Source organism: Prionailurus bengalensis, chromosome F2, assembly GCF_016509475.1.
Source record: "Prionailurus bengalensis isolate Pbe53 chromosome F2, Fcat_Pben_1.1_paternal_pri, whole genome shotgun sequence".
Lineage (NCBI taxonomy): Eukaryota > Metazoa > Chordata > Mammalia > Carnivora > Felidae > Prionailurus > Prionailurus bengalensis.
Window position 1 is genome coordinate 8,791,057 of NC_057353.1, and position 23,705 is coordinate 8,814,761.

Consider the following 23,705-nt stretch of genomic DNA (forward strand, 5'->3'; position numbering starts at 1 on the left):
AAAAATGTAGGCACATCCTCAGTACCAGAAAATAAATATGACAAGTAAGTGTATGTATGAATAAATGTATCATGTTAGACTGTAAAGCTCTAATGTGAAACTGACAAAGAGAAGTGAGCCCTGCAGTGTGGTTGTGTTTGGGGATTGCAGTTTGGGGCAGAGTGGCCAGGGCAGTGACATTTCAGGAGCTACCTAAGGTTGGTGAGGGAGCAAGGTCAGAGTGCATCTGGGAGAAGCAAGTGCCAAAGGCTGAGTAGTGACATCTTTGGGCTTGCTTTTGAAAGGTGAATTTGGGGACAACTGGGTGGTGCATTCGGTTAAGCATCAAACTCTTTTTTTTTTTTTTTAACGTTTATTTATTTTTGAGAGACAGGGAAAGACAGAGCATGAGCATGGGAGGGGCAGAGAGGAGGAGATGCAGAATTTGAAGCAGGCTCCAGGCTCCGAGCTGTCAGCACAGAGCCCGACGTGGGGCTGAAACTCACAGACTGCGAGGTCATGACCTGAGCTGAAGTCGGATGCTCAACCGACTGAGCCACCCAGGTGCCCCAAGCATCCAACTCTTGATCTCTGCTCAGGTCATGATCTCGCGGTTTGTGAGTTCGAGCCCCACCTTGGGCTGTGAACTGATGGGGCAGAGCCTGCTGGGGATTCTGTTTCTCTTTCTCTCTGCCCCTCTCTCACTTGTGTGCATTCTCCCTCAAAATAAATAAACTTAAAAAAAAAAAAGATCAGTGGTGCCTAGGTGGCTTAGTCAGTTAAGCGTCTCACTTTGGCTCAGGTCATGGTCTCACGGTTTGTGGGTTTGAGCCCTGCATCAGGCTCTGTGCTGACAGCTCAGAGTCTGGAGCCTGCTTCTGATTCTGTGTCTCCCTCTCTCTCTGCCCCTCCCCCCGCTCGTGCTCTGTCTCTGTCTCTCAAAACCTTAAAAAAAAAAAAAGATTAATTTGGTTTCTGGCTCAGAATAGGTGGCAAGGATGAGAACAGGAGAATGAGTGCATCGGAAAATACTATTACCATTGGGAAATAGGTCTTATTTATGCAAAACAAGAAGTCTGAGATCCACTCCCCTCCTTTACGTGGGGATTGGAGGGGCCACATTTCGAGGCAATGAATGATCCAGTCTATTCTCCTTGTTAACATGACATACCTCCTGGCAAAAATGCTCAGTAGTTGGTGCTAACAAAACTGCTCTTATCTTTGGCGTGCTTTCCTCGCACAGCTTATGGTCAACAAACCTGGAATTCACAGAGTTACAGGGCATGCCTCCCCCTGGGTTATGTCATGTGTGCTATTTTTCATGATCGAAACCACTCCATGTGTGAAAATCAGGTTATTATAATCCACTTAAAACCCATTGCCTGCCATGGCCTCAAGTGTTTCTAAGGCAGCAAGGAAGGGGCAAAGGATTCAGACTAGAGTTCAGGGTCTCTCCCTGTTTCATTCATGATTAATTATACCCTTGAAATTATTATTAAGGAAGCTTGGTACTGAAGGAGATTTTTGATTTGGAGGTCTTATTTGATAATCCGACCCTTGGTGTTGTCTAAGCCATAACCCTGGAGAGAGATGATGGTGGCTTGATTAAGGTAGTGGCAGAAAAGGTGGTGAAAAGTGATAGGATCCTGGATATATGCAGTGGTGAAAGCCAATGAAATTTCAAGAGAGATTGAATGAGGAGTAGGAGAGAAAGCAAAGAATGAAGAATGATTAATGGCGTTTGGCCAGGGCAATCTGTGTTGTTATCACAGTGATGGGGGAGGCTATCACCAGCAGATGTGAAGGAAAAATTTAGAGATGCAAAGTTTGAGATGCACAAAAGTGCATTAGGTGGAGGACTCAAGTGGAATTATGTAAATAGTTGGCCACAGGGGCCCGGAGCTCAAGGAAGAGCTTTAGAAATGAGGGAGCCTCGGCATAAGTCGAATGCGGTCCTAGGGTCACGGACGGAAAACAAAGGAGGTTCAGGCAGTCAGCCCTACATCCCTCATGTTCAGGGGTCAGAGAAACAGCAAGAGGCCGACCAAACCCCCCGAAGTGGCCAGTGCCATAGAAGAATGTCCAGGGGAGTGAAGAAGTTTTCGAGAAAAAAGTCATAAACTGTGTCAAATGCTCTCCCATCAGAGATGAGGACTACGAATTAACCACCGGTGATCTTAACCAGAGTCGCTCAGCTAAGGTGATGGGCATGAAAGTCTCATCAGAGTAGGTTCAAAAGGATACAGGAGGACAGCAATCAGAAATGGCAAGCACGCATAACGTTTTGGAGGAGTTTGGCTATAGAAGGAAGTAGAGAACTGGAGTATCACCAGGAGGGTGAAATGGGAGTAAGACGTTTCTTTTTCTAAGTTGGGAGAAATAGTAGCCTATTTGTGGACTGATGGGAAAAACAGAGTACAGGGGGGCATTGCTGATGCAGCATAAAGGGGACGGCTGGAGCCATGCAGTGTGCATGCGGGAGGACGGCTAGGTGACGGCAGGCTGGGGCACAGAAGGCACGCTGTGCCCCAGGAATGAAGCAGAATAAGAGGCAGAAGCAGGGGGGTGTGGAACATGGTAGAGGACATCATTCCCGGGAGGAAGGGAGCAGAGGTCATCAGCCGAGAGGGACGGATTCCTCTTGCAAAGAGCAGAAGTCCTGAAATCAGAGGAGGAGGGTGGATGCAAATGGCTTAGTGTATTTGCCAGGTAGCCAGAAAGGCCCATGGTGGTTACGGGTGCCGAGCTGGAAGTGAGACTCACAGGATGGTTGTGCTTTTTCTCCACTAGCCTCCGGCCGTAGGGTGCGTGCGTGGAACACACAGACGATGGCTTTGCTCAAAGAATATGACCAAGTGGGAGGGCTGGGAGATGAAAGGGCTCTCCAGGGAGTGATTTCATTCTTGGACCGTGGCTGGAATTTAAGGTGGGTAAGGAGAGATTGAAGGACAGGAGAAAGAGTCTCATACTTTCTTTCTTTTTTTCAATGTTTGTTTATTTATTTTTGAGAGACAGAGAGAGACAGAGTGTGAATAGGGAAGGCGCAGAGAGAGAGGGAGACACAGAATCTGAAGCAGGTTCCAGGCTCTGAGCTGTCAGCATAGGGCCCGACACAGGGCTCGAACCCACGAACCATGGGATCATGACCTGGGCGGAAGTCGGACGCCCAACCGACTGAGCCACCCAGGAGCTCCGACTCTCATACTTTCTGATACTGAAATCTTGTCTTCTGTGTACTTCTAGTAACTGGTCAGTCCTAACACACTGAGAGCTCTTTGTCCTTAGTGTGTATTTTATGTTAACAACTAGCTGCTAGGGTCTTCATGTTGTCTTCCGCCTTCCTGGTAAAGCTGGATAATAATCCATCAGAGAAATATAGGGACACATTCTGTTTGAGGATATCTCAAGAGAAAGAGGCTTCATGGCTTCTTACCGTCGGTGTTTAGTTCTTTGTAGAGAACATCCGTAGACATTCTGCTGTCCCTTGCACAAACCCAAAGCCCTGGTTTTTGCTTCGTAGCTTTTAATGTTTTTCTTTAACTCCCACGAATGCTTTCTTCACATTTTTTTGAAGGATTATACACAGAACTATAAATTTAACTTCTCCTTAAAAGTGAATTACATAGGGCGCCTGGGTGGCTCAGTCGATTGAGCGTCCGACTTCGGCTCAGGTCATGATCTCGCGTTCCGTGAGTCCGAGCCCCGCGTCAGGCTCTGGGCTGATGGCTCAGAGCCTGGAGCCTGTTTCAGATTCTGTGTCCCCCTCTCTCTCTGACCCTCCCCCGTTCATGCTCTGTCTCTCTCTATCTCAAAAATAAATAAATGTTAGAAAAAAAAAAGTGAATTACAATTTAGGGTGCCCATGTAGCTCAGTTGGTTGAGCGTCCTACTTGGGCTCAGGTCATGATCTCACGGTTGGTAAGTTTGGTCTTGCTGCTGTCAGCGCAGAGCCAGCTTCGGATCCTCTGTCCGCCTCTCTCTCTGCCCCTCCCCTGCTCACTCTCTTTCTTTCAAAGAAAAAAAAAAGAATAAACACTAAAAATATTCTCAAAAATGGAATTTCAATTTTACACTTAATGATTGTACTTTAAAAAGAGAACGGAGGCCTTAGAATCATCTTTAGAATGAACATTCGTTATAACAAAGGTATGTGTACTTAGCATTTGAAAATGGGATGATAAAATTATATGATAAAAATTTCAAGTTGAAAGAAGCTAGTGTATCTGCATCACTACAGGTCTTAAATTTATTTTATTTTGCCAGCAAAGCACATTTCAAGTGATAGTTGGCATATCTTTTTGTAAAAGTAGACAATATGCCTGCTATTCAGGGGGGTTCTAAAACAAATGAAACCTAGTCTTATTTTCTTTATATTAAAACACGTTTTTATGAAAAATTAATAAACTTAATCTTACTAGAATGTTTACATGAGTGTTATTTTGAGTTGGTTAATGTTCGTTTTATTAAGGATGTGGTTTTGGGCTAAAGCTGAGCAATATTCTGGATGAGTCTTGAATGCAGGACTCATCAGTTGTTGAGTGTTTATTTCAAGTAAATGACTTCTATTATGTACAACCGTATTAGCTCTTTAAAATTTATTAATGATGCATGAATTGACTACAGAGGTATGTAGACACAGTTTATTAATTCATATAACCATCACTTATTGTGCATCCATTGTGTATCCAGTGCTGCAACGCACGTGAAGGATACAAAGATAACCGAGACTTGGACGTTGTCCTTGAATTTGGGCAAAGGACATCCATACAACAGTGTAATGGGTGCCATTAGATATATCTGAAAAATGATATTGAAAGAACTTAGATGCAAATAAATACTGCTTGGAAAGGTGGTCTGATATTAACAGAATATCAACCACAATATTATGTTGTATAATTACATCTTTTTTTAATTCAGCAAAGCATTTAGAGAACATATGGTGGCAATATTTTGGAAGCAATCGTGCCTTGCGAATACAATTATACTGACAGTAATCTTTTTTGGAGGATGATACACACATGTGAAAAACAATGTAGTACAATCGAGCAACATAATACTGAAAAAAAAAAGTTGAAGTATAAGAATATTAAGTGTGGGTAGTTTAGTCAGGAATTAGTTGGAAAACCAGGCCCTGCATTAGAATGATGCTATTTAAAGGAGATAAAGAAAACAGACTCTGAGGATCTAATCCCTCTTCTGACGTTAGACCCTAAACAATTTGAACACTGTTATCATGGTCTCTTTAGATCTTTTTGGAACAGACCAATAAATAAAAAAGGATTTGAGAAAAATCTTAAATGCGATTTTACAGTAGGTTTTATCTACAACTCAACGTATGGGTATTTCCTATACCAAAATCTGCTACAGATAAAATGTTCAAATATGAAAATTATAGGCCAATTTTACTTACGAATATGGGAAAATTCTAAATGAAATATTTGTAAACAAAACCCAGCAGTATATTAAAATGCACGATAAAGTTTATTTCAGATATTCAAGTAAGTTTTATCATTAGCATTCTATCAGTAAATTTTTTATATTGACAGATTTTTGGAAAATATGAAATTATTAAAACATTTTATCAAATCAACTTTTGATGAAATTTCAGAATACTTTTGATTACAATGAAGAAGCTCTAAAGTAAAATAGAAAAGGAAGGACATTTTCTTAATACAGTTAAACCCAGCCCAACCCAACTAATATATTAAATTGAGCAATGTAATAGACTTTTGCATCATATTGGGAAACAGAGAGAATGCCTGCTAGCAGCATTATAATTCAACAGTGTTTTTGGCAGTTCTCCCTAGCATGACAAGGCAAAAGAGAAAAATACATGGTATAAATATTGGAAGAGATAAACGCTAATTATTTGAAGATAATCCGATAATTAGCATTTCATTGAATACTGAGGGGGAAAAAAAAGAAACCCAATTTACATGATGCATTACTCTAATGAGAATTTCGGCATGGTGTATGGATACCAAAGTTTATTATATATATATTCATTCTCTATAGTATTGTAGAAATGTCAAGTTAAAAGAAGTGTGGACGTAGACAGACTTTAATTAGCAAGACAGACTATTGAGATAGGAAGAAGGCTCCAATCTCAGAAATCTGAGCATCTCAGAGCCAAACAGAGCCCCTCTGTTAAAGGGGTAAAGAGGGAGCAAGCAGAGAAAAGCAGAATCTTTGGCAGGCAAGTTGAACAAGCAAAGGAAATGGCCAATGGGATCAGGAAAAAGGTCTTACTATGGCCCTATGATTCCCAGGCAAAGCTGATGAACGGGCATGTTCAACATTTCGTGTTCTTACTCAGATTCAGGAGTTAGAAGCATTCTGAGTCCCATGGAAAAGAGAAAAGGTTGACTAACATGTGGTAAAGACTAAGTAGAGGACAAACGATGGGTAGTCGTGAACTTTTGGTCACACATGGCATATCAATTTGAAAGATCTTATATTCTCAATACAAGAAAATACAGATTCGTGTATGAATAATTTTATTCAGCTATAAGACCTATATGATGGAAAGTATGAAATTGGTAATTAAGGACATAAAAAAGCCAGAATATATACCATGTTCCTATTAGTCAGTGCTAATACCATAAAAACTATTTTTTTATGATGCTGAGTGTGTAATAAATGCAAATTATAATCCCCTGTATTTTTGGAGATAATATGATGGTTTTAAACTTCATGTGGGTGGCTCAGTCTGTTGAGCGTCTGACTTGATTTCAGCTCAGGTCATGATCCCAGGGTTGTAAGATCGAACCCTGTGTCAGGCTCCACACTGAGTATGGATTCTCTCTGCCTCTGAGAGAGAATTCTCTCTGCCTCTCTGCTCCCCGCCCCAGCTCGTTCTCTTTCTCTTAAAACACACACACACCACCACCGCCGCCACCGCCGCCACCACCACCAACAAACAAACAAAAAACAAACAAAAAAACAACGCTTTTATGGAAAAAAATGTGGAAGTATATTTTAAAAATCTGAAAAACAATAGTCAGCGGAATTTATCATTCAGATGATTAAATGTCTTTAGTCAGGACAGTGTATTACATACGGCTAACATCCTACCTAATGGTGAAAAACTAAAGATCAGAAACAAGACAAGAATGCCCATTTCTGCCACTCTAATTAAATATTGTACCAGAGGTTCTAGTAAGAGCAACTATGCAAGAAAAATAAATAATGGGCTTCCAGATTGGGAAGGAAGAAGTGAAAGTATCTTCATTCTGAGATGTATTTGTTTAGAGAACATCCTAAGAAATCCACACACACACAAACTGTTAGAGCTAATAAGTGAGTTTGGAAAGGTTTCAGAATGTATAACCTCTATGCAAAAATCTGTTTTATTCCTGCATCCCAGTAAAGCACAATCAATCCAAAAATAAAATTAAGAAAGTCATTCCATTTGCAATGGCATCAAAAGGAATAAAGTAGTGCTTAATAAATTTAAGGAAAGCTTCCCTGCAAGCTTTACACAGTGAAAGCTGTAAAACATCATTGCTAGGGAGGAATGATTATGATCATGGCGGAAGAAGAGTTTTCTACCGTCTTCCTCGGAAAGAACGCTGATTTCGACAACCACCCATGCACAAGAATGCCTTTGTGAAAGTTCCGTAGTCCAGTGGAGACATTCCAACACACACTTGGAGAAAAAATATCCGAGATTAGACGCAGTAGAGAGAGTCAAGAGGAACAGTTTCCCATTCCAAGTGTCACTTCTTTCCCAAGGCAGCAGAGCTCAGTGCCGAGAGATACCTTCTCAGCCCGTGATTTCTCTCATGAGGGACAGTGAAGAGTGTGTGAGTGAGCGTCCGGCTTTACCAATTGTGTGGGATGCTACAAAGGGGACCCACTCCATTCTTGCCTGTCCGGAATACTGAGTTGTGAACTGCGTGACTGGGATGGTGAGCAGCTGGGGGATCGGATTGGAATATATCAAAGCCTCCTTTGCTTTACAGATTCCTTCAGGAGGCCTGTTCATAAGCTTCCGTGGTTGCTTTGCCTGCAGATCCCCAACTGGGTCACAGGTACCCTCCGTGTCCTGTGTGCCTCCTCTACCCATCTCCTCACCCTATGGCTGACTCCCCCTGCACACCTCCGACGGTGGTTGAGAGTGAGCCTTTGCAGACGGCCAGTGAGCACCTGCAGAAAAGTTAGCCCAAGTTTTCAGGATTAGAGAAAACACACAAATCTGAGCTTTCAGCACTTGTCCCAGAAAAAAAGAAGCAAATGGGAGGGTGAAATCACTCGACGTGGCTTTGCAGGACTGAAACAATGCATGTAATGTTACAGGTGCCCTCCCACCCATAAGAGAGAACAAGAAGTGTGGAGCAGGCATAGCTATAGAAAAGATCTGAGAAAGCCTCAGAATTCCTAATAGGAATAAAGGAAACTATTTCCAGAAGCCGGTCAGTAAAGACCGGAGGAAGTGACTGCTCCTTGAAATGCGAAGACAAAAATGCAAGACATCAAGGACCGTGAAATATCAAGGAAACGTGTCCCCAACAAAGGAGCACGATAACTTTCCAGTGACTGACCCTGAAGAAGTGGAAATCTTTGATTTGTCTGATAAAGAATTGAAAATAGTTATTTTCCTCTTATTTTATTATTTATCTTTTTGTTTTTGAGACAGAGAGAGAGACAGAACACAAGTGGGGAGGGACAGAGAGAGAGAGAGGGAGACACAGAACCTAAAGCAGGCTCTAGGCTCTGAGCTGTCAGCACGGAACTTCACGCAGGGCTCGAACTCATGGACCCGGAGATCATGACCTGAATCTGTTAAGTTGAAAACATCATTTGAAATTATCCAGTCAGAGGAGAACAAATTAAAAAGAAGAAGAAAAAGGAAAGAGAAAAAAAAAAGTCTATGTGAACTATGGGATACCAGTAAGAGAAAAGAATCTACACGGTATTGGTATCCCAGTAGAAGAGAGAGAGAAAGGGACAGAAGCCTATTTAAAGAAATAACGAGTGAGAACTTTCCAAAATCTGGGATGGAATTTGGACATCTAAGCTCATGAAGCTCATAGATATCCCTAAAATTTCAACCCAAAATGATTTTCTCGAAGATCCATTACAGTAAACTGAGATAGATCATATGGTGGGTCACAAAACAAGTCTTAGCAAATTTAAAAACACTGGAATCATAACATGTTTTGGGCCAGTATCAGCCTATCAATAACCAATGTTATAATCAGACTGGCTCTCGTGTTTCTTGTTATGATTACAAAATGCCCTCCAGTAGCAAACATCAAAAAACTTTGGAAAAAAAAATAAACAGACAAAAAAATAAAGGTTTGTTAGTTACAGGACCTCAAAATTACACAGCACATCTAGGACCACACAGTGAGGACACAGGGACAGAAAGAGAGAATGTATGAAGGCCTTGGGTTCTGCTTTTATTAACACTTAGTTCCAATCCTTCTCAAACTCTTCCAAGAAATCAAAGAGGAGGAAACACTTCCAAACTCATTTTACCAGACCAGCATTATCCTGATACCAAAACCAAATAAAAAGATTATAAGAAAAAAAAATAATAAGGCCAATATCTCTGATGAATATAGATGCAAAAATTCTCAACAAAATATTAGCCAACAAATTCAGTATCACATTAAAAGTATCATACACCACAACCAAGTGGGATTTATCCCTGAGATGCAAAGATAGTTCAGCATACACAAGTCAATAACTGTACATGGACATTAAAATCATATGATTATCTAAATACCTGCAGAAGAAGTACTCAAAATCCTTTTGTGATAAAACTTTCAATCAACTGGGTATAGAAGAATGTACTTTAAAATAATGAAAGGCATTGGGACGCCTGGGTGGCTCAGTCGGTTAAGCGTCCGACTTCGGCTCACGTCTGATCTTATCGTTCATGAGTTTGAGTCCCACATCGGGCTCTGTGCTAGCAGCTCAGAGACTGGAACCTGCTTCAGATTCTATGTCTCCCTCTCTCTCTGCACCTCTCCTGCTCATACTCTGTCTCTGTCTCTGTCTCTCTCAAAAATAAATAAACATTAAAAAAATTTATAAAAAATAATGAAGGGCATATATAACAAGCCCACAGCTAACATTACACTCAGTGGCGAAAGCTTGAAATCTTTGCCTCTAAGATGAGGAACAAGACAAGGATATCCATTGTCACCACTTCTACTTAACATAGTATTGGAAGTCTTAGCCAGAGCAATTGTCAAGAAAAAGAAACAAAAGGTATCCAAATTAGAAATGAAGATCTAACATTGCTCCTGTTTGCAGGCAATATGATTATATATATAGAAAATCTTAAAGACTCCGCCAAAGATGTTACAACTATTCAACACATTTAGTAAAATTGCAGGATACAAAACCAACATGAAAAACATCAATTGCTTTTCTATAGAATAAGAACAAACTATCTGAAAAAGAAATACAGCAAACCATTCTGTTTATGATAACATCAAAAAGACTGTTTCGGTATGACTTTAACCAAGGAGGTGAAACTGAAATTTGTAAAATATTGATGAAAGACATTGAAGAAGGCACAAGTAAATGGGAAGATGTTCTGTATTCACGGATCAGGGTTAATATTGTGAAAATGTCCATACTACTAAAAGCTTTCTATAAATTCAGTGCAAATTCTACCAAAATTGAAATGGTATTTTGCACAGAGATAGAAAAAACAATCTAATTTCACACAGAACCACAAAGGACCCTGAATAGCCAAAGTAATCCTGAGAAAGAAGGGGCAAAGCTGGAGGCATCATGCTTCCTCATTTTAAACTATATTACAAAGCTATTAATCAAAACAGCATGGTACTGGCATTAAAAACAGACATAAAAACCAATGGAACAGAATTGAGAGCCCAGAAATAAGTCCACAACTAATATTTGACCAAGGAGCCAAGAATACTCAATGAAGAAAAGATAGTCTTTTCAATAAATGGTGCTTAGAAAATTGGACATTCACATGCAAAAGAATGAATGTGTACTCCTATCTTATTCCACTGACAACAATTAAAACGGATTAAAGGCTTAAATTTTGGACATGATACTAAAAACACAGGCAACAAAAACCAAAAATAAATAAGCGGAACTACATCAAGCTAAAAAGCTTCTGCACAGCAAAAGAAACAATCAACGCAATAAAAAGGCAACCTATGGAAAAGGGGGAAATATTTACAAATCATATATCTGATAAAGGGTCAATATGAAAAAAACATAAGGAACTCTTACAAGTCAAAGCAGACAATAAATAATCCAATTTAAAAATGGGTATCACAAGTTAACAAAATATGAGGTCAGGTAGATAGGAATGAGCATTCAATAGAAAGATTTTATTTTTATTTATTTATTTATATATATTTTTTTCAATAGAAAGATTTTATTTAGAAGTTCTAGGAGTTGAGAGAGTCCAGAAAGAAAAATAAAATGAGTGGAGCATCTGAATAGACATTTTCCAAAAAGATATACAAATAGCCAGCAGGTACATGAAACGTGTGTAGCACACTAATCATCGGGGAAATGCAAATGAAAATATTGCATTCCACCCTTGTTGGAATAGCTATAACCAAAAAGACAAGAGATAACAAGTGTTGGTGAGAAAAAAAGAACACTCGTGAAATTTGGGGGGAATGTAAATTAGTATAGCCCTTATGGAAAACAATATGGAGCTTCCTCAAAAACTGAAAAAAATAGATCCCACTTTTGGGGATATATTTGAAGAAAATGATATCACTACCTCAGAGAGATTCCTGCACCCTCATGTTCTTTGCAGCATTATTCCCAATAGTCAAGGTGTGGAAACAACGTAAATGTCCTTTGTTGGATGAATGGATGAAGAAAAGATGATACATATATGTATATATACATATATTGTGTGTATGTGTATATATATATATATATATATATATATATATAAATCAGCCATAAAAAATAAGAAAATTCTAGTATTTGCAGCAACATGGATGAAACCTGAGGGCATTATGCTAAATGAGATACATCAAACAGAAAAAGAAAACACTATGCCCTCATATACATGGTCTTAAAAAGTTGAACACATCGAAATGGATGGTAGAATAGTGGTTGCCAGAGGCTGGGGGTTGGGGTAAATGGAGAAATATTTGTCAATGGTACAAACTTCCAGTTGTAAGAGTAAAAAGTTCTGGTGATATAATGTATAACATGGTGATTGAAGTCAATCTGTATTATTATATACTTGAAGATCGCCAGGAGAGTAGATCTTAAATGTCTCCACCATACACCCAAAATGGTAATTATATGTGGTAACTATGGTAATCTTTGGTAATCATCTACGGTAAACTTTGGTAATCATTTTGCAAATATACATGCATCAAGTCATCATGTTGTTCCCCTTAAACTTACACACTGGTATATGTCAATTTTATCTCAATAAAGCTGAGAAAAATCATTGCTAAGAACTAAAGAAGATACAAGTAAATGGAAATACTACTCATGTTTATGTTTGGAAGACAATATTGTTTAGATGGCAATACTCCTCAAATAGATCTGCAGATTCAACTCAACCCCTAAAAAATCCCAGCTGGATTTTTTTTTTTCCAGAAAATGACAACTGACTCTAAAATTCATATGGAAATGCAAGGGAACCAGCACAGTCCAAACAATCTTAAAAAAAATAAAGAAAGTTGAAGTTCTCACACCTCCTAATTTCAAAACAATACAATCAATACTGTGTGCTACAGGCATAAGGCTAGATATGAAGATCAATGGAACAGGATAGAAAATCTAGAAATAAGCTCATTTTTTGCACTTGATTTTCATCGAGAGTTCTAAGATACTTTATTGGGGGGAAGGAATAATCTTTTCAAACAAATGGTTCTGAGACAACTGGACATATACGTACCCCCCAAATCACCCCTACCTCACACCAATTAACTCAAAATGGATGAAAGACCTAAATGTAAGAGTTAAAACTAGAAACGCTTGGAAAAAAACTTAAGTGTAAATCTTCATGATCTTGGATTAGGCAAGGGTTTCTTCAAGGTGACATTTAAAGCACGAGGAACTGAGGGAGATAGATAAAACACAGTTCATCAAAATTTTTTGAAAAGTTCGGTTTTAAAGGATGCTATCAAGAAAGTGAAAGTGCAATCGCAAAATGGGAGAAAATATTTGCAAATCATATAACTGATAAGGGCTTGGTATCCAGGATATATAAGGAACTCTTACAGCTCAACAACAAAATGGGAAACAGCTCAATGTAAAAAATGGGCAAAGAAAAATGCAAATCAAAACCACAATGAAATATCACTTTACAGACATTGGGATGCATATAATAAAAAAGGGTGGACAATAACAAGCGTTGGAGAGAAAGATGGAGAGATTGGGACTCTCCGAAATTACTGGTAGAAATGAAAACCGTGGCTGGTTGGAAAAATGGTTTTGCGGGGCCTCAAAAAGTTAAACATAAACTTATCATATGACCCAGAAATTCCATTCCCAGGCATTTATCCAAGATTATTGGAAACATACGTTCAGCCAGAAACTTGTACATGAATGTTTGTTTATAGCAACGTTTTTCAGAATAGCCAAAAAGTAGAAACAACCCAAGTTCCCACCAAGTGGCGAACGGATAACTAAAATGTGGGATATCCAGAGCGTAGATTATTTAGCCATAAAAAGGAGTGACGCACAGATACGGACTACCCACATGGACGGACCTTGAAAACGTTTTGGTAAGTGAAAGAAGCCAGAACTTGTGTAATTTCATTTATATGAGATGTGCATAACAGGCAAATCCATAGAAACATTAAGTAGAATATTGGTTGCTAGGGGGTGAGAGAAGGAGGATTGTGGAGTCAGAACTGGGATAGGGTTTCTTTTGGGGGTGATGAATGCATTCTGGCATTAGAAAGTAGTGGTGATTGTGAACCCCCTGACCACCACTGAACTGTACATTTTAAAAGGGTGAATTTTATGTGATGTCAATTATATTTCAGTTTTAAAAGAGACGAAATAATAGTGCGGAGGAAGTTAAAAAAAAACTACATGGCACTGATGCAACAATAAATGAATAGATCACTCCAGAAAGAGATAGGGGGCGGCTGGGTGGCTCCGTCGGTTAAGCCCCTGACTTCGGTTCAGGTCATGATCTCCCAGTTCGTGAGTTCGAGCCCCAGGTGGGGATCTGTGCTGACAGCTCGCCTCTGTGTCTCCCTCTGTCTCTGCCCCTCCCCTGCTTATGCTCTCTCTCTCCCTCAGAAATAAATAAACATTAAAATTTTTTTAATAAATAAGAGATACAAATATATATGAAAACTTCCTATTTGTTAAAGATTATGTCATAAATCACAAGAGAAATGAAACTCCTCAGTAACTCACTCAGAAAATTGATTTCCTTCAATGTGTTTTATTTATTTTTGAGAGTGAAAGACAGAGAGACAGAGCACGAGTCGGGGAGGGGCAGAGAGAGAAGGAGACTCAGAATCCGAAGCAGGCCCCAGGCTCTGAGCTGTCAGCACAGAGCCTGACAAGGGGCTCGAACCCACGAACCGCGAGATCATGACCTGAGCCGAAGTCCGAAGCTAAACCAACTGAGCCCCTCAGGCACCCCAATTTGTGCCTTCTTGTGATGGAAACCTCACTTTCTGCTTCTGGCCAAGAGATTTTATTTAAAACAATGTATTATTTTCCTTGCCAGGGCTTAGAAAATTGGGGCAAGTCTTCGTCTGCTCAGGCGGCCATAACAAAATATCATAGACTGGGTGGCTTAAATGCCAGAAATGTAATTAGAGTTCTGGAGGCTGGAAGTCCCAGATCAAGGTCCCGTATGGTGGGTTTGTTTCTGATAAGAACTTTTCCTGGCTTGTGGATGGCAGCCTGCTCAGTGTCCTGGCATGGCCTTTCCTTGGTGTGTGCAGGTGGGGAGAGAGCTAGCAAACATTCTGGCATCTCTTCTTCTAAAGATGCTAATCCTTTTGAATCAGAGCCCAAACCCTTATGCCCTCATTTAACTTTAATAACTTCCCTGCGAGGCCCCATCTCCAAATGTAGTCAGACTGGGGGTTAAGGCTTCCACGTATGAATTTTAGGGGGACACAGTCCACAACAGTGTCTTCTGGGTTATTCTGCATCATATCTTCTGCATCTTTGCTGGGGCAGTGAATGTAGGGCTCCCTGTTTATACTGGGGTGGGAGGGAAAAGGGAAATGAAGCACAAATATCTCAAAAATATTATCCCAACACATTTGGAATAGCAAAAGTATAAAACCGATTTCAAAATTCATCAACTACTCTCTGGAGTAGTTAATACATTATGATAAACTCATACTAAACACGATCCAGAGAGCACTAAAAAGTTATAAGTAGATTTATAAACACTTATGAAGGGGAAGGAGAGCCCCAATTGGGGGAAGGATAGCCCCAATATATATACTTACCTCAAAAAGCAAGCAACGACATAATATGGATTGACGGATCTCATTTTATGTTGGCACGAAGGTGTAGAAGCAAAGGAAGGGTGCCGAAGTGCCATTAGGGAAGAAGTGTTGGTGACAATGATAAGAACTATTAAATTCTCTTTTAAAATATCTCTGCCTTTTGAATTCTTGCAATGAGCAGGTGCTCCATTTGTAATTGGAATGCGTGAAATTTTAAAAGACGAGAACCAGTTGAAGAATACTGCTCCCGGGAGAAAGACTGAGAGCTGAGACGGACACTGGCAGGTGCCCTTGTCAGTCCTCGCAGGTGGAGGTGCCCACAGATGGGTAACCTGAGTGCCCGCCACCGCTTACGGTCTGAGCCTCAGCTTTCCGAATCCGGGAACTGGATCCTTTTTTTTTTTTTTTAAATCCACACAGGTCGTGCCGCTTTATTACTAACCAAATCCATAAGACATGAAAACATGACTAGAGTACTAATTCATATATAGCCAATGGGGGTGGGAATGTCTCTAATCACTGAGCTACATATTTGTGTGACATCCAAAAGACCTTTTTTTCTGGTGTCAGTTACTTAAGAAATAATCAATGAGTATTAAAAATTCAAGTCATGGAACTATCTGATGAATGACTCTGGCCCCACTATCACACTTTTCAGCTTTTAGATATTTGGAAGACAGCTTCATGTGTACAAGCGCTCGGGAAAGTATTTTTGAATTGATGATTCTCCCTTCACCACCGCTGTCTGTCTCCCTCCTTCTCCTTTTCTTCTCTCTCTTCCTTCCTCTGCCTCTTGTCCCCTTATTTTAGAGAGATGTTTTGTAACTTAAATATAGAGCTCACCTCTTTGGTGACCTCAGGACCCAAAGCTGCCAGATTCCATGTCCCCTGCAAAGTGTAGGTGCTGGACCGACCCTGCTCAATACCTACTTCTTGATTTTTTCTCAGGGTTTTTGCATAACACTATCCTTCATTTCAGGCATTGGTTTTTCATTTTTGGAAGAAAAGCATTAGTACTGTTCCTTTACATACAATATTTTGGCCCATTCAAGCCTATGTTGCCCCTTTTTTGACTGGAGATCTAGTCTGTATCATAAAACTTCTGTGGAAACCTAATTTCCACGTGGACTTCCTTCAAATATAAATTTGTCACCTCCTGTCTACGTGAGTGTCATTATAGCCTTCTATGTGATGACTTTAACAGAAATTTAAAATACCATGATTTGATAGTATTTTCGAGCCACATCACCCCTGAAAGGTAATCCTGATGCTGTCATTTTGAAACATGGCTGGACTAGTATATCCAAATCTTGCCATAGGTTAGCAGATGATTTCATTCCTAGCAGTACTGAATTCCTATTTGTGTGTCCTGAGCAGGCCAGGTATTTGAGAAAAGTTGTCATTCAGATTGATGGTGCTTTTAAAATGATGCTTTAACACTGACATATAAGGAAACGTACTTGGGGGATTGAACTTAGATTTAATAGCACAATTCAGGAGACCACTGAAATCCCCTGTATTAGTATGGGAAGAGAGAAAGGAACCTTCTGGAAAAGGAAGCTACTCTTTGGAATATCGATAATGCATTTTGGTCATGTGTCCACTTGGCTAAACATTTCCCCAACTTGTTTCCCTTTGACTTTGGGTCAGATTCCTATTGAAATTATAGATTTAGTTTTCTTTCTATATCTAAAAACATTATCTTTCCTTTTTTCTCTAAACTTAGGGCACTGATTTTTCAAACAGTAAGAGGGATATTCTCAGACTCTCAAATCATGGTATTTAGCCGTTGTTAAAGCCTTACCCTGGCAAGAAGTTGGACTTACCCCATTGTTCTTAACCATGCAGTATGTCCTCACCCCACTGCTGATGCTTTTAGACCCTCATTGTTCTTCTGAGCTCACTGTTAAGAGGCTACTGGTTCTTAGCTCTGGATCCCTATGGGGATTCAGATCAGGGATGTTTTCCTGCTGTTTCTACCCCTGTATAATGTGGTAGCTACTACCACATGAAGCTATTTCAATTAAAATTAAATAAAATTAAAACTTCATGCCTTCAGTTACATGAAGCACAACTGCAGCTCAATGGCCCCATGTATCTAGTGGCTACCATATTGGTTGGTGCAGAGAACCTTTCCATTAATCACAGCACTTACAAGGTAGTCCCCTGTCTGTGTCTTCCGCTGAGCAAAGACAGTTGCCATTTGGACACTTTCACAGCGATAGCTCCGGGATGTAGCGGAGCACTTTGCCCATGACGTATGTTTAATTCACTGAAGGATTAAATGCATGATATGAATGAATGAATGGTTATTGCCATTAGCAATGGTTTCTCTTGGCTGCCCAAAGCTTTCCATGAATTAATTCTCACTTCCAGTTATTGTTTCAGCTTAGTTACACTTCCTCAGAAAATTCTGCCCCGTCTGATCCTCTACACTGGGTTAAGTACTTCTTTTACAACCTCAGTGTCTGTTCTCTATTTATTTTTATTTTTTAAAAATGTTTATTTATTTTGACAAGGAGAGACAGACAGACAGAACATGAGTGGGGGAGGGGCACAGAGAGAGAGAGAGAGAGAGAGAGAGAGAGAGAGAGAGAATCCCAAGCAGGCTCTGCACTGTCAGTGCCGAGCCCTACACGAGGATCGATTTCACGAAACGTGAGATCATAACCTGAGCTGAAATCAAGAGTGGGGCGCTTCACTGACTGAGCTCTAATGGGATACTCTTAATACTTCAGTAACTAACCGCTTGTCTTTTGATTTCTCCTAAACAGGAAGTTCCTTGAGGACCTTGAACTTATCTCTGTTAACATCTTCTCCCTAACTTCGTATTCCGCAACACAAGCACATGGAAGATAAACTAAGTAAGTGAAGGAATCTCTTTGCTCTTTAGGATTCACTCTTATGCTACTTAAAATGGAATCTGAAAGTGCCTAACTGTATGTCAGCGTTTTTAAAAGAGATATGTAAGATTATTTATTCAGTTAAAAAGAAATGAAACACGTGTACATAGAACCTGCTATAACCTCAGGCCATCCTTCAGTTCTCTACAGCAGGGCAAAGCAGAAGAATTCATTCTGGACAAAACTGTGAACAGGAAGTAGTTACAGGCTCCTTTCTCCCAAGTTTCGGTGGAAATGGCTGCCTTCACTTTCTCTTCTATCATGTGCCTTCATTCCCCAACACCCCATTGCTATTCTGTGACTACTTAAAGACAAGCATCTGAATGAAACATTTAAGCCCTCCATTCCACAGTCAGTGTATAACCAATTGTCATGTAGACTTTTTGAATTTATTTCCTAAATTAGTTTTCCTAGAAAAAATGAACTTACCAAAGCAGTTGGACTAAAGACTAAATTGAGTTACTTTAAATCAGTCCTCCTCAAAAGATAGCATGAATAAAAATATGTAGTATTGGTTGAACCTCAGATGGTTGGCTCTCCCCCAGAAATTTGATTCAGTAGGTGGGGGTGATGCCAGGGACTGGGCATTTGAGTTTGTATCAATCATCCCCTGTGTGGACCGCAAAAGTCTCTCTGAAACTAGGGTTAATTTTCTTCCACCTTCTTTTATAGAAAAGGGAATAATTTTTCCCTCATGTTTCTTATTATATGGTTCAGGGATTACCTACAAGGAAAATCCAGTTGTGTAAATCGCATCATATTCGTTATGGTTGGCAGATTTCACATTTTTGGCCAGGCCGGTGACTCTTCGCTGCATGAAATCGCTTGTTTTTCAAACTTTCCGGCAGCAGTTGCTTCTCGTGGTGGCAATATTCTAATAGTTTGAATTTGTAATGAGTCGTCTCTTACAGGAAGCTTGTCTATTTCTACTTAGCGCATGGCTCCCTATACCAGCTGCAAAGCATCTACAGTACCATTATTCCACTCTGAGGGTTTAATGAGTAAATAGCGTTGTCATTACTTCAGACCTATTTATTCACTCTGGGGAGCTCTTTTGTTTTTGTCTTTCTTATTTTTCAATCAAATCAGTGGATTTTGGCTTTGGCTCTTATAAGAAAAGCTTATCTACTCCCATGTCAGTTCCATTTCTCTGAAATGTTGGGATTTTCATTGTTCACTCTCTCGTTTAGACTGCCACAAAGAGAACCGAAAAACTGAGAGAACATTCAGAGGAGAATCTTGTGGGTGGCTGAGTGAGAAAATTGTCTGTCTTGTCGATCAATGAGGGACATTTGAGAGGAGGGATCAAGGGAAGGACTTTGACCACAGACGATCTAAGAGCTATGGTGTGATGTCCTAAAACCTAGTTCATGAGAAATTATTTTCATCCCAGTTGAGAAGGTCAAGGCTGTGGGAAAAGATGTCACGTTCCTTTTATTATCTTCTTCAAAATAATCAGTGTAGGGGCGCCTGGGTGGCTCAGTCAGTAAAGTGACCGACTTCAGCTCAGGCCATGATCTCGCAGTTCGTGAGTTCGAGCCCCACGTCGGGCTCTGTGCTGACAGCTCAGAGCCTGGAGCCTGCTTTGGATTCTGTGTTTCTCTCTCTCTCTCTCTGCCCCTCCCCTGCTCATGCTCTGTCTCTCTTTCCTTCAAAAATAAATAAACATTAAAAAACAATTTTTAAATTATCAGTGAATCCTGGAATTCCATTTCTATAAAGTATAAAAAAAAGAGTATATCTTATCCAACTAATTTAGCTTTACCCATTCTAAACACAAAATAAAACTATTGCTTTAGGAAACATGTTGAGTTCATTGAAAACTTCCATTCCCTAGGCCTACAAAGCTTAAATGCAAAGGACAGCTCAATGTATCTTTGAGGGAAAGAAAAACATGAGTATGAAGTGACATTATACAAGGCAGTGTCTTTGATGTAGCTTACATATTACGGCCTTTAATCTGATTCAAGCATACATTAGGAATTCGATTAAAATTAAAGATTTAGAAGATCCATTGCTCTCCTGTGTAATATACACACAAGTATATAAAGTTTTTCTTCTCTCCACTCAATTTCTGCTATGAGTTGCTATAGTTGAGAAGTTTTTATCCTACAAAAAAATAAGCAGGCTACTAGTTATCATTTCCATATCACTTACTTCTGAAGGTCACTTTTTGTGTTATATGTTTTATAAGAGAATGACTAGGACTTTTACTGTCAGCTTTGATAGAGTAGCTTATTATCTATAAACCTGTCAAACAGCCCTATCCGTCCTATCACCAAGGAAAACAATGAAAGCTGAATAAAATATAAATTAAAAGAGAAAAAACCCACAGCTGTTGGAAGGCATCAGACGGCAATCAAGGAAGTCATACCTTGTAGGATCAAATTGAGGAAAGGCATTGAGATGATACTTTACTCTGCTTTTTCCTTTAAGACAAGTAGTGATTCCTAAGCATTGCAGATCACAGTGGCTCAGATTTTTGCAGTCTCAGAGATCTTAGAAGAAAATAATGGGAGTTCAGAGTTATAAAGTCAGCAAAGATTTAAAGAATTTAGATCCTGAACAAAATTGAATCACAGTGAATTTGGTTTATTTCCCGATTAGTTGCTGCCCTGTTTGGGCAGGGCAGAAGTGAAGAAGGGGAAAGCAGTCATTAAGAGACACAGCACATTGCTTCTCGGCCTTTTGGCTAAGATCAAGTGTGAAGAGACACAGCACAAAGTAGACCTTTTAGTGGTCTTATGGAGCTAACAACTTAAAAGTCTGAGTTTATGTCTTGCCAGGAAAGGGGTCCCTATTTATCACTCCAGGCTTTCATTAGATAACCTTGAAAAGATATACTCTGAGAATAAAGGAAAACCAAAATGGACCAAACCGGACAAAGAAAGGAATCTATCTTGAATCATCTCAACTCACAGGTCAATTCATGCCCTTTCTCTTCTAATTGCCACACAGAAGATGGTAGGAGCTATACAAAAAGTCAAATGGTAATTCTAGATTGCAAAGCACATTAGCAAAACTTAAGAACTTAACAGATGAGTTTAAGAGCAACTTTAACTCAGCAGAAGGGATATTTGGTGAAGTAGAAGTTAGGTCAGAAGAAAACACCCAAATAAAAGAACATATAGGAAGACAACGAAAAATACAGAATGTCAGAGACATACGTGACATAGGTACAAGATCTGAAATGGGTATGATTGAGAGAAGAGAAGGACAGGTATAATGTTTGAAGATATACCAGGCAAGAATTCCAAAATGTGACAGATTCAAATGCCTAAGTCAACAAATTTCAGGAAGCCCAAACAAGATACATCAAAGAAATCCACATAGACACATCATGGTAAAACTGCGACAGATCAAAGAAAAAGAGAAAATATTACAAGCAGGCAGAGGAAAGATTCGTCACCTGCAAAGGAATAACAATAAGATCAAGAGCTGATTTTTCCACCAGAAGTAAAAGAAGATGGAATACAATGGAAACATATCGTTAGAAAGCTGGAAAAAAGCAACTGTCACTTACAGCTGAAAAAAAAAAGCAAGTAAATTCTACACCGAGTCAAAAGACCGTTAAAAAATAGGGGTAGGGGTGCCTGGGTGGTTCAGATGGTTAAGTGTCTGATTTTGGCTCAGGTCATGATCTCATGGTTTGTGAGTTCGAGCCCCGCACAGGCTGTCTGCTGTTGACAGTGGAGCTTCGGTTCCTCTGTCTGCTCCTCCCTTGCTCTCTCTCTCTCTCTCTCTCTCTCTCTCTCTTTCTTTTTTTTTTTTTTTTTTTTTAATTTTTTTTTTTCAACGTTTATTTATTTTTGGGACAGAGAGAGACAGAGCATGAACGGGGGAGGGGCAGAGAGAGAGGGAGACACAGAGTCGGAAACAGGCTCCAGGCTCTGAGCCATCAGCCCAGAGCCCGACACGGGGCTCGAACTCACAGACCGCGAGATCGTGACCTGGCTGAAGTCGGACGCTTAACCGACTGCGCCACCCAGGCGCCCCAACTCTCTCTCTCTCTTGAAAAGAAATAAGCATTAAAAAAAATACAGGTAACAGAAAGACACTTTAGACAAATTTAGAAAATCAGAGAATTCATTACTATTCAGGCTTCAGTAAGAGAAATACTAAAATACATTCTTCATTCAGGAAGAAGAAAAGGAAAAAATAAAGGCTCATAAAAATATAAACATACCATAAATCTAAATGAATATTGACTACATATAACAGTGATAAGATATTGTGAGTTTTAGAAATATTTAAAGTACATGTTAATAATAGCAAAAAAAATCGTAAGAGAGGTAAATAGAATCGAACGCTTGTCCTCACATTGTCTGGGTGGTAGTAAAAGTACTAGTTACAAAAACTGTGTGTGTGTGTGTGTGTGTGTGTGTGCGCGCGCGCGTGCGCGCGCACTAATAAAGAGGAAAAAAAGGAAAATAATTACTTGATTAACCCAAGGTGACAAAGGAGAGAAAAAGGAAAAACTAAAGAATTGATGACACAAATGGAAATAAAATGGTAGAAGAATTCCAAATATGTTGGTAATAAAATTAAATGAAGTTTAAATGGATTGATACTCATTAAAATATCATCAGGTTGGATAAAAACACAAATCTCAACTATCGGCTGCTTGTGAGAACACAGCATAGTGGAAACTAAGAGGATAGGTAAATCATCGAAATGCTATCCAACAGCATATGGTGTTGAGCCTGGGTGGCTCAGTCAGTTAAGTGTCTGACTCTTGGTTTCAGCTCAGGTCATGATCTCATGGTTTGTGAGTTCAAGCCCCTCAGCCAGCCCTGCACTGACAGAGCAGACTCTGCTTGGGATTCTCTCTCTACCTCTCTGGCTCGTGCTTCTCTCTCTCCCTCAAAATAAATAAATAAACTTAAAAAAAAAAAAAAGAAATGCTATCCAACATAAAGTTGTCATCACCATACTAATAACGTGCAAAATAGGCTTTAATAAAATCAATATTATTAGAGAACCACAGGGTATTTCATAATGATAAAAAGGCAAATCTATTAGAAAGATTTCTAAGTTAGGCTTTGTAGAGCATAGTCTAAATCAAAATACAGAAAAATCTAAAAGAACTAAAAGGGAAAATAAAATCTACAATCATAATAGAAAGTTTGAACATATCTTTCTCAGTTACAAATCTAAAACAAGCAGATAAAAATTGGTAAGAATTGGGGTGCCTGGATGGCTCAGTTGGTTAAGCCTCCAACTTCGGCTCAGGTCATGATCTTGTGGTTCATGGGTTCGAGCCCTGCATCAGACTCTGTGCTGACATCTCAGAGCCAGAAGCCTGCTTCGGATTCTGTACCTCCTTCTCTCTCTCTCCCCCTCCCCTGCTTATACTCTGTCTCTCAAAAATAAATAAATGTTTAAAAAAATATTTTTAATTAGTAAGAATACAGAG